The following is a 13,208-nucleotide window of genomic DNA, read 5'->3' on the forward strand; positions in this document are numbered from 1 at the left end:
CTCCTCGCTGGATCTAATGCAATATAATACAACCGCTCTGCCTTCAATAAGTTTATAATATTGCATTTTTGTTGAAGCTCTTTTGTATATGTGTTCATTTAACAGAATGGTTGTTCAGTTTGTGATGCTTTCAATTGTATTGTGTTATTCAGAGAGGTGTTTGTAATATTTAGTCTACCTTCACTGATATAAATGTATAAATGGGTGGTCAAAATAATAGAACAAATACAGCTTTTAAAATGATCATAAAGTCGACTCAAGTTTGTCTCTGCACTTTTATCCCCCCACTATTCCCCCACTGGCATATCTGCAAGGCATTACGGCAAGGCACTCTGAAACAGAGAGTGTAGCGTCTGGCCTGTGAGTGAAATCAGACATTAGAAATCTCCTGTTGAACCTGAACACTAACCAGACACCCTGTCTTCAATCTAGCTCCCTGACCCATGCTGCACTCAGCCGAGTTAAGAGTCATTTGGTTGTGGAAAAGATTGGAGACACCAGTTTCAAAGCAGGGAAAGGACGAGGGAGAGGTCGATCCCTGGTTTCATTCTGTAATTCTAAGCCGGTGTTAATGTCACCTGCTCTGTTGCCCTAGTTGATGCAGCATTTACAGAGTTAAATCATTTTTATTTATTTATTTGCAAAAGCAAAGAAAACCAAAACTGAAATAAGGGCCAAACAAGTATGCAGAGGTTTATGAATATAATGTCTTCGAAAAAGAAAATCACTGACTATTTTATTCATTGTCAATGGGATAGAAAAATGTAATATGACTTTGTATTTATAATTTAATAATTAGCAAACAAAGTATTATTGGTAAATACTCTGTGGCTTATGGTTTATGACTTGAACAATAATGCTATTCACATTTAAATAGTACATGTGCTGTGTGTTATTGCTCCTTGTTGCCGCTCTGTGCACCTCTCAGACTGATTTACAGCGTTTCCTTTGCAGGTGATTTGCATGGTCCTCAACACTATTACTGTCTCTTTCATTCACTCAGCGCGCAGTAGTTAAATCAGTCCCTCCGTCACATTCACATGACTGAACATCCGATGCAATCTGACAAATCAAACTCGGCAGCAGAAATCATGTTTTTTATGTAACACAATTGTAGAAATAATTGATTGTCAGATGATATTATTCAGCCCATTTGCTACTCCTCCAATCTGCTCATGTCTCGATGCTGCAACATGCAAATCCCATCAGCTCCGTCTGATTGAGTGCTGGGAATGGGTTGTCGGCCGAGTGCTCACACACGACAAACTAGTGCTACTGTATGCGTATTGTCACCCGGCTGGGCAGACACAGGCAAACATGCAGTCTCAATTTGCTGTAACTAATCATCATGACGAACCTAACTCACTTGACCATCATTTTATACTACATGCAAGGTGATTGAATATTTGTTTTTAAATGGGCCTTTTTTTAAGCATGGATGTGATGCTGTGAAGAGGTGATACAGAAGTCAGACCAATTTCTCTGGAGGCACAGTGGGTAGTTTTATTATGTTTGATTAAATCAAGTTGTCATGCACTAAAATATCAAAATGAATCTCGGCAGGGCTGTATCCGTCATTTTCCACTAAATAGATTTGATATCATTTATTAAGAAAAAGAAAAGAAAATGAGCAGAATGTTGCATTTTGGGAAATGGTGGCTTTACAATATTGACAGATATATCGACAGTACGCTACACTTACGGGACTAAATGCCTTCTCATCATGAAGCACAAACGACATACAAACAGATGGGCTCCATTTTTCTGAACAATAACCACACCATCTCTTAAGTGATAGCAGTAGCTTGCATGTACAAGGTCAGCCCCTTCTTATGCCTTTTCCATATTCCTGTTTACTCAAGTTGGTTGGCACAAATGTCCAAGGCATTCAGTGGATTATGTTGAGGGTGCATGGTGAAAAATGTGAACAAAGTAAAGCACATATTTTCTGTGAGCACAAGAGAAGGACAAGTGCATAATGAAGGAATAGGGGATGAAGTGTGGGGGGATTTGATTTGAAAGGGGAATGGTTGTGTGGGTGTTTGTGTATGTGCATGAGCGTTGCATTCCTGATGAGATGGTCCCACACAATGGCTGAGTTGAAGGTTGCGAGGCCTTTTAAGCAGGAATAATATGCTGGATCACTAGAGTTACCTCACATCATGTTCTCGCTTTGTTTAAGCCTCATTCTCAACAAACAAAGATAGTCAAGCAGTTATCTTTCTTTTATGGTTCACTAAAGGTCACTGAGTTTTTTCATTTGGAGTCTCTTTTGTGTTTCACTGGACCATAGGTATATGTTTATCATGTAGTTTCATGGCCAATCTATGTCAGTATTAAATGGCAAGTGTCCTGAATGTCTTCTTAACATCTTAGTGTCTCTAAATGTCACAATCATGTTTTAGATATTAAGTGGTGTGACGTCCGCATAACCTGTTCACAAGGTTAATTTAACAAAGAAAAGATGCAGCATGCACAATATAATGCAGTCCTCACAAGATCATCATAGCAAACCTGATTTCCAGTTAATGTAACCCAACTTTTAAGAACCATATGCCTGCACATTGCTGACATCTGACACTCCTCCGCCTTTCCACTTTTCCTACCATGTGTTCCTCAGCATCCCTTGCAATTAGGGGCCTTGTAGATAAAATAGTGTGGCGGTCTATTGCATGCATCTTCTGCAGATTACGCACAGATCCTTCGTTGACACCACTATGGGGTTGACTCCCCTATTGCCTCCTTCCACCCACACACCATCACTTGTCATGCATGTTTAGCCCAGTTCATTGACATACAACAGGTTCCCCTGCTCCAAAAATAAAATACTCCCTTGTATAATGACAGCATGTTTGTAGCAATTTCATTTGGGTGCTTGCTTTCTTCTATTTCCAAGTCCATTCCTGAAGACCATGCACAGCCAAGTGTCACAATATTTTCAGCGCATGACCTCAATATCACTATATATCAAGGGAAGTGATGGTTTATGGATAAATATTGGTGGTGTCAGAAGAGCATTATGCACGAGAAACATTGGTAGAGGCATATAATGTCCAGCTAGAACACTGAAAGGCTCACACAATTTGTCACTTGACTCCATGCCACCTTTACCAGTCTGATATTAGAACGGTATAGTAACTAAAACTCTAAATGATATGTTGTATCAGGTGTATCCTCATGCTCATGAGTCATTTAAAAAAAAAGAAGATAACTCTTAGATGATCATTTCAGTTAAACAGAAAGGTCAAGCAGCTGCTTGACTGCTGCTTGACCTTTCTGTTTCTTTTCTGTATGACTTTTGCTCATTATGATGTGCATGTCGAAATCAGTTATCGTGGAAGAATGCATTATGATTTCAGATATCCTTGGTTGTTATTCAAGTGTACTAAATGTATGAATGTGTGATTTAACTTCTTGCCCAGAGTGTTAAGTGATGTAATCCTTGTACTATGTGCACGTATCCTTGTACTGATACCTGTCCTTTCTTTAATGGAAAGCGACTTGAGCTACACCCTTTGTATGGAAAGTGCTTGATGAATTCAGTGTATTATTATTATTGTTGTTATTATTGGTAGTAGTACTATTACTTATGTGAAAACACTTATAATGCAACTTGTAATTACAATGTGTTTCACTTGTGTAACATAATGAAGTACTATCCTGGAGTACTGTTTCTTAAATAATTACTGTTACACATGAATGCAGTGTCTGTCTGAAGTTGTTTTACACATTGCAGAACATGTTTGCCGTGACGTGTGACTTATGTTACAGGTCAATTTAATGATGATTTGGTTGTTTCTTCATCTGCCGTTCCTTTTAAACCGTGTATGCTCTGATTAAGTTCCTTCAGACCGAAAGCTAAATTATAGTGTCCTCTGCATAGATTTAAGTGTGCAGATATCTCTTCTATCAGTTTGAACTTTTTGATACTACCAGCACCTTAGTAAAGATCAAACCTGGTGCAGTGGGGGTTATTCTGCATTTACAGGTACATTTTTGAAAACAGTTAAAATTCACAAAGTGGCCCGACTAAAAAAGTGGAATAGAAGTTATTGTGTTTTGTATTAGTTTCAACGGGTTGTAAGAGGCCACACATGCTTTAGGAAATCGAATAATACAAATTTCTTGCTGTGGGAATTGACATCACATTGATAATTACATGGACACTTGAGGTGAGTTGTGTCTGTGTGAGAGAGCGGCATTTGGCCTCTGAGAAGCAGCTTGTGTTCAATGTCTTGCTGATGCAAAGTGATGTGCACTAATTCTACATCTGCTCAAACCAAACAGGGCTTGAAAGTTCAGCCAAGTCTCAAAAAAATCACTTCCTCACTGGATCTTCCCCTGCGCTCCCTCTGTGCGCAAATTACATTTTGACGATTTTCCCTGCATCCTTTTTGCATTTTGAAGTGATGGACAAATAAGTGGATCTGACTTTTTTTTTTTTTTTTGTGTTCTGACTGTGGACGGAGATTTGGCTTTTTGGCTTGGCTGTTTAGAGGATATGTGGCCCTGAAAGGCGCTCTTGTCATGTGGGTTGAAGCTTTGAGGACTTGATTGTAGCCTCAGTGTAAATACCCAAACAAACAGGCAACAGTCAAAATGTGCTATGGGTTTTCCATGTATTTACATTCCTCTTCCTTCCTCCCACTTGGTTTTGTTCACTCTCTTTTCCCCATGTGTCTGATTTGTTAATTTAAATTACTCGCTAGCTTTCCTTTTTTCTTGTGCTCCCTTTCTTCCTCTTACACACATTTCTTCCATTCCCTGTGAATGATACTTACTTACTTATTATTGTAATATTTGTGGTTCCAAGTGTCATGGCTAAATTACGAGAAGGCCTTTGTGACAGGAAGTAAGATTTAAATTGTCAGTTAAAGCACTTAGCCACCATTTCTCACCGTTGTGTGAAAAATCTCAAAAACATTCTTTGATCATTTGAAACACTTAAACGTCTGCGTTAACTGCACTTGTACTACATGCTGGCATTGGATATTCATCACACTGAAACAAATCCAAAGATGAAATATTGTGCCCATTTGGTTGTTCTTAAGTGGCTTTAAGCGCAACTGTTTATGCATATTCGCCCAGCCGCTACGAAGCGTACCAGTCTATACAAATTTGTTTTCCTCAGCTGTTCTGCATACCAACGCCACGCTACCACGCACAGGCAAAGTCTGTTGAAGAGAATCTATTCATAATTCAAAGAAACAACAAGGCATAAGCTGTAGCGTTGTCAGATATAACAAATTGAGGAGGAAAAGAGTTGAATTTGTATCTGCTTACAAAGGTTGACTGCATTATACATACTGCAGGTACCGCTGAGTGCGTGGTAATAGGATATATGATGGATGGCCAAGCCGCATGGGCTCCCATTTCTCTGGGTTATTCATCTATTTATGTGCTTATTTATTTATTCCTTCACCCAGAGAGACCCTCACAAACTAGGTGCAAAAGAGGCAGAGTATTGGCCAGTTTGGAAATGTTGCTGAGCAGTCCGTGGTCTGGAAGTCCTCTGTTGAGCATGTGTCAGGTGAACGGAGATCTGTTCTGATGTTCGCTGGTAGTGTTGAAGGTATATTGTTGCCGGCAGTTGGTTGAATAGTGATAGTTATTTTTCAACTAAATCAGAGAACCATGACACATTTTCTCCTTCTTAGAAACCACAAATGAAACTCATATTGCACAGAGATCAATTGGAACATTCATGCGAACTTCTCCAAACATATTTCAACACATGGTAGAGCCAAGCTTTTGTCTTTTGAAGGATTTGAGCCACGTTTAACCTTGCTGCAAGAGGACTGAATCCCACCAAAATAACCTTCATTGTGTCTGGTATTTTTTCTCCATTCACAAAAACTAAAAAACACATTTCCAAAAGTTTGAGAAAATACAAAATCCACTAAGTGAAATTATATAACATTGTCATGAAATTGAAGCAAAATTGTATGATACATTTTAATATGATTGGATTGATAAAATTCAATTTTAGCAGTCAGCCACCCAACTTGAAACCAAACCTACAGAGACAGGGACCCTTTGATCACACACTACCGTCAGCTAACTGCCTTTCATGTTTAACCCTGTCACTGCTCCCCTATGGAGGGTGTCGCACAAAGACCTGCATGTGGCCTGGGGCCGGCCACCTCTCCTGGGCCAAGCTGTCTCTCAGTTTACCATCTCCCCCTTTCTTCCAGCAAAGAGAGCACACTACAAGCTGTCTTAGTACATGTGCGTTGTATAAAGCAGCACATCAGCCTAAATCACAAATTTAGCAAGCTTTGTCCATCGTCCCTTTTCATGTTCATACACACCACTTTTCCTGCGAGTGTCTTAACTCAGTCCTAAAGCATTCCCCACTACTAACATCGTGCAGCTGCCAACAGCACCTCTAAACCAATATCAGCACCCCCACCACCCCCCTAGAACATTTTTTCATCGTCCTCATCTCAACAGTCCATGGCAACGACATAGCCGGCAGCTTACGACGAAGCAAAGTGGGGAAGAGGGAGGGAGGAATGGGGTAAGGGGGGGAGTCAGGCCGTAGATCAGGGCAGGGAGGATGGCGGAGCGACCAGGGGGTGACAGGGGAATAACATCCCTTTCTCCTCAATCGACAGGGACCATAACTCCTGCCTCTCCAGGGACAGATTGAGAAAGGCAATAGCCCAAGGGGCTGTGAAGCACGGATGCTTAGGAGAATTGAAAGTTAAAAGAAAAACGCAGTTTGCCGAGCCACTGCCACTGATTCAGCCGACAGCACCGCTCTCTGCTCCTGGAATTTTCTTATTTCTTGAAACTCTTTTTTTTTTTTAAGATGGCAGTAGAAAGGCTCAAGTGGCATACTCTCCATATATATTATCAAACAATACATCTCCAAGGGTGTTCATGTAGTATTTCTGCCAGTTTTGGAGAGTTTTCTGCACTTATTAACATTGGTGGGAAATTGTGCACATATTTATTTTGTACTGACCTAAAGTGTTGACCAAAATACATTGATAATTTTTTTTTGCGGTGGGAAAAGTTGATGAGAATATTTTTGGTTCTGTTGAGATCATTTAGTTTAGTAATGTAAGGTGTTTGATCCAGTCCCACCAGAGCTGTGCCGTCTTTAAAGTCAAGGTGATAAGGCCTCTAGGGGGCCCAATTACCCACAATGCAGGTGTATTTGTATGATGCCGGTATAATGTAATGGGCTATTCTCTGTTTGATTTACCCGATAACTATATATAGATGATGAAACTGGAAAAAGAAGATAGAAAACGGCCTGTATCTTGTGGAGTGTGTGTGTGTGTGCTGCAGAATACCTTATATAGTGACCAGTGAGTTACAGCACATGTAATGCTTTAAAAGTAGTTTCATTTGGCAAATCCCACTGTTTAACTGCTTATTGACGATACACTGAGTGCTTTATCAGCAAAGAAATTATAGCGTCGCTCTTTTTTCGTTTTATCTTGTTTGTTGTAAACACTCTGCCTGTTGTCTCACTTTTATACTTTCTCTCTTTCTGCTCTCTTAAAGTTATATTTACTCTCAGCTTCACTCTCTCTTTTTCTTCCCCTTTCCTTTATCTTTCTCTCTCTCTCTCATCCCTACATCCCTACGGACTGTTCAAAATTATGTTGTTTCTTACTCCTAGAATAACCACCCTGCTGCCTTTCTGTAATAAAGACATGTCATGAAATAAATAAACATCTCTCTCTCTCTGTCCTTTTTCCATACTCTCCGTCACTCACTCTCCTCCTCCACAGCCACATTTCCTTGTTTGGAGTGCGTGAGGAGCAGGCGGATAGCAGCTTTTATAGCCTGATCAATTTTACAGTGGCTTATTGAATAGCTTCTAATGCCCTCCTTTACTTTCAGTTGTAACCCGCAGAGTGTCGATCGCTCCAGGGCTGATGTGATGGCTCACCAGAGAGAGACAATAAATTTTAATACACCGTCTCTGGATAATTACACATGTTTAATCATTGATTTTTATTGGCTCATCATGATAACATTATCCCAGTGGGCGAGGGAGGACAAGAGAGCAGCTCATAAAAGAAAAGAGGTTGAATTAGTCATGCCAATGTAAAGAGTGAAGCAGCCAAAATGAAATGTTGGCCTAACCAACTTACTTTATCTAATTTACAAGGTATTGATTAAGACTGGGACTGTTTCATGCATGGGCAATTTGATGCAGTAACCATTTAAACAAGTGGAGCTTTCTCCCTATGTATTTCAGTGTGTCCGTTTGTTTTTATGACTGTGATAGCCAAGGAATTAAAATGAAAAAAAGACTATTATAGTTTAAAATGATGCACAGGCCAAAATCATGATGTGAACCTGATTTCTTAAGTGTACTGTCATTTTTCTCACGGACTCTCAGACACAGTCTCCTCTTAAAGGGTCATATATCTCTACTTTCCTGAAGTCAAAGTAAGTTTTTAGACAGTTTTTCCTCCAATGCACTTGCTATCTTGCACAGACTACCTTTTTTTGTAAAAAAAAATGAATTGAATTAAAGGAATGCATGTTTCTTTTTTTTAATTGCTCAAAACTTTTGCAACAAACTAGTAATGTATATCTTATATAGTTTTCTCTACTTTTCTCTCTGTCACATCCATTGTGATTTAACCTCAACAGCAAGAGTGCAAGAAAGGTGAAATTTGAATGTGTGTGCACCAAGATTTATCGTCTGCATATAAAATAAATATCAGGATCATTAAGTCCAACTCTGCTGCCATCAAGCTGATGAAAGCTGGCAAACACACAGACTTCATAATGCCTGGTGTGTGTGTGTATGTGTAAGGGATGTGATAAGGTAGATTGACTTCTAATATGAATGGTAGAGGTGTCTACAGACATCCATATAGTAGTGCCCTTTCTATCCCTGTCTGGCAACCTCATTTTCTCTGTGTGTGTATGTGTGTCTCAGCAAGGGGATGAGAGAAGGGGAAGATTGTTGTTGAGTGTGTGCAAAGATACAGTATTGGTATGTCTTTGTGTTTGAAAGATTGCAATGCAATATGTTCTCATTGTTTAATATTGTTTGCAAATACTCTATTAAAGCTTTGTTTGTTTGTGAAGGCATGTGGGTGTGAGACAAATAGTTTGGGTTAGTGAAGGAGCAATCCAGCGGACCTACGTATCTCCCTCTCTCTTACACACCACACACACATCGAACACACACACACAAACACATACCGGGGCAGGTTAGCCCTCCTCCACACCGGCACCTGCTCTGTTGAAGGTGAAAGAAGTGCTCACTTGAGCTCATTGAAAAGTAGATGTGACAGTAAATTTTTCAGGCCCTTGTGAGATGGGAGATCTTGTTATAGCAGTCAGGATGGGGGTCAGGGCAGTGGCTGCTTGATGATTGAGGAAAAGAGAAGTAAATTCATTCTGCTTCGGGCACTTTGTCAAGTGCCAGTAGCTTACTGTTGAGAGCCACTCACCCATCACCGTGTTACGGCCCCAGAGGTCACCTCCACCGCCATAAATCTGCCTCACCTGCTAAACCTGCTGCCTTCCCCCGGCTGAGCACAGGCAGGGAGAGAGGCGGCAGCTGCTGCTGCTGCTGCTGCTGCTGCTGCTCCTCATAGTCACTCAAATGAAAAAATACAGACGGGAGGATATAGATTCTCCTTTTGATGCTGCTGATGGTGTAAGAGTAGGACACTGGGTGTGCTGTTCCACTTGGGGGATGTGTACGTTTGGACTAATGGTCGTGTTGTGTGTGTGAGAGGATGGATGTACTACACATATATTTGTAGTGAGGGTTTGCATATACTTCTTTTTTTTAATCAGGGAATCATACAGTGTGTTTGTGTATTTAAAAGAGGATTTTTGCCATTTTTCTATGTTTTTAAGACCACTTACATGATGACGATTGAAAAACATAGATTTTACACAAACATCACTGGGCAGGAAAATGTAACTAGAGAAGGCTGATATTGCAAGCACTTCTTGTAATTGCTTTGCAGACAAAGAAATAACTACAACTAAGAATCATTTAGCATAGCATTTTTTGCATTACCTCACTCTTCCCTGATCAACATGCTCATCAGTCCACACTATCCAAAAAAGAATGTAGTTGAAAAGGGGGAAAAAAAAGTTATTATGAAGATTGAAGCAGACGAGGGAGATGAGCAAGTGACAAAAAGGCGTAAAGAAAACCAAGAGATGTGCAAATGAAATCAAGCAAACACAAGAGAAGGAAGGTAAAGTCCACATACTATCGCAGTGCTACATTTTCTATAACTCTACTGAACAAAGTCAAAGAATATTGAAAACGACTGTTTTTTTTATTTGCTTGAATATTAAACACAGAGTGGTACCGTTCTGCATCGCACAATTAAGTGAACGGCTGCCTAAAGCAAGGCAAATAAAAGTATTTTGTGTTAGCAGCAGCACTCTCAGATGTTGCACACTGCAGCTGTGCTCATTTACATAGTCAGTGTTCGTAAATGCACTGCTAAATTTAAAAACCTGCATGAATGTGTAAGGGTGCAGCCAAAATCAGCCTGTTAGTGTTTGTGTCCAAAGAAAACCTGTAGTGACACATGATGAAAACATATGTTCGGTGCTGTAATACTCATGGAACAGTGGCCCACAGTAGATCCACTTTTTTCTTTTTAATGGTGCTGATTTTTGTTTGGGCTGAAGTCCACCAACGCTGGTTGATGTTGAGCCATTTGTTTTCTGATGAAATGTAAGATTGTTTTAGCACTGCCAACATACTAAGGAAGCGAAAATCAACTTTTAACACTTAATGAGGTCCAAAAATAGATACTGTATATCACAAGTCATTTCTTATTAACCATTTATAGAAAGTTCTCCCTCAAGAAGATGTTTTGGGTCTATTTTGTCTGCAACATTTAGAATCCCAAAGGTTCAGAGAAAGTCTGTCACTTCTCTTAGAGTGTGGGTATAGACTACAGTTTCTATGCTTAGCCTCATATTCGTCCGTAGGGTCGCACCAAAACAGACACCAGCCATACACAAAACCAGACGGGATCCTGTTCTGTCTCTCTAAATTGATAATTGGTATATCACAAAATGATTCATATTTTTTGCCATGTGCTAACATTTTCCTAGGATAGGGGTAGAGGACTGAAGTCAGAAGAAGGAAAAACGATCTGGGTGGCTGTCGTGTGTTGATATGTGAGTGTGATGTTCGTACACATGCTTGCCCATATGTGTACAGATTGCAAGTGATCGCTTCTTTCTGAAATATGTCATAGCGCACCATAATTACACCTGCCCCGAGTGTGCGTGTGCATATGTGACTACTCGTGTGTACGTGTGGTCAGTGTGTGTTAGTGTGCACACGCCTTTCAAGCTTGTAGTGTATGAGTGCCAGCCTGCTTTCAATATAGCCTCTTATTAGGTGGTGATTATCCTGCCTGCATCTGGCTTCTTTCAGCCTTTGACTGGAAGTTGAAGAGGCCAGGGGCACCCTGGGAAGAAAGGAGTGAAAACTTCCTGAGCCCAGCTTTCACCCCCCACCTCTCAACTCCAGTGTACCCCTTAACCTCTCAAGGCATCTCCTTACATTCACAATTTTTTTTTTATAAACAAGAAAACATTCTGAATCGGGCAGAGGAATGTGTAAGTGGTGCTTACACGATGTTTGCGTACAAGGATGCATGATATAGGCCAGTAATGGTATTGTAGAAGGTACCTTCAAATGATGATCTTCCTGTTTTACAATTGCACTCACTGTATTATAGGACTGTCCTGAATTAACCCTGGAATTAATGGTCAACACTTGTTCACTTTCCGGCATTTCTACTTCAGAAAATTCCTTTAATGCAAAATGTTTTTATGTTACCAGTTCACGGTTTACAGACTTGTCACTGTATCTTCTTATGGCTGTAACGCGCTGTGACATTGTATGTGATCCAATTTTAGAGATTGGATGAATTCACAATATTTTTTAACCAACTGACACAAGGCCTGTGTTTGTGTGAGATCATTGTATTAACTTAGTCACTGTCAACCACACGCTAAGTGCCTAAATAAATTACCTTAGCCTAGCTGCCGAAAACACAATTGATAAGCCTGCCTCTTGCTGCTGATCCTTAGCCTGCCCCTTCAACACAGACAAACACAATTTCCTGTTCTCCTACTAAACTGACATAGCACCACTGGAAAACACAATATCACGATTAAGAAAATACTGAGTGAAGCAGAAAAGGGACAAGCAAAAGAAGAAGACAAAACATAAGAAAGAGATAGTAGACGGGGAGAAAAACACTATGGCAGGATCCCGAGGGCCCGGCTGGGGGCTTTGTGAGAGCCCATACATCAGCTGTCACCCGATGGGCTTCCAAAGAGCCACAACAGAGAAACACAATAGACTGGACAGATGGTACCAAACAAACTGCTGTGGGTTTGATGCTATTAAAAGCTGTTTGCCTCATGCCAGACGCCAGCAAGTGTAGTGGATGCATTGTGTGATCATTTCTGAATGACCAAATGTGTGTGTGTGTGTGTGTGTGTGTGTGTGTGTGTGTGTGTGTGTGGGACTGCAGGCTTCTGTTGTTTCAATAAACCCTCTAGTGTGTTTTTAGCCACCAAATGACCATTCGTAGCTTGTCTATGAGATGTGTGTTTGTGTGTAGTTTCTCATAATTAAGATGCAATCAAAGACAAGTGATAGTGAGACACAGTAATGATTAATTTGCACAAAGTGGATGCCAGACAAATCTGTAGGCCATGACAAACTTTTGGCTTATTACCAATAACTGGACAAATATAAAACAGCCCCCCACACCAAGTCTCTCTCTGATACTCCCTCCCATCCTCTCCCCTTCATCTGCTCTCCTGAAGAGCGGCTCTGACACCTCAGAATGATGAACTCCTTCAATGCGCTGACCTTTCTCCTTCGGACTAGTCACCCGCCTCCTGCCCTCTTCCATGTAGATGAGACAGAGACAGATGAAGATATTTTGCAACATGTGTGCATGTGTGAGTGTCAGCGGGGATGGTGGGCGGGGATGTCATGCAGTGACACAGTGAAATTAGTTTTGGTGTTGGTGGATGGCGACCGACCCACCTTCAGATCAGCAGTCAACCAGAGAGATTAATCCAGACACAGAAGGACTGGTGGAGAGCAGTGATGACAGGCCCTGAACGAGAGGAGAGAGGCAGGCAGGTAGACAGACAGATGGGGCGGATGGGTTCGTGACAATGATATACCTGCTGAGATTGTGTCCATGTATCTA

General features: G+C 40.7%; 1 protein-coding gene across 1 annotated transcript in view; it reads left to right on the forward strand.

Moving 5' to 3' along the window:
* Positions 1 to 13,208, forward strand: part of LOC306739579 (adhesion G protein-coupled receptor D2) — a gene marked incomplete at its 5' end in the record, with an annotated part of 82,672 nt that overhangs the window by 50,367 nt on the left and 19,097 nt on the right. The gene's annotated exons all lie outside the window — the stretch shown is intronic.

The sequence above is a fragment of the Taurulus bubalis genome (assembly GCF_910589615.1).
Source record: "Taurulus bubalis genome assembly, chromosome: 7".
Lineage (NCBI taxonomy): Eukaryota > Metazoa > Chordata > Actinopteri > Perciformes > Cottidae > Taurulus > Taurulus bubalis.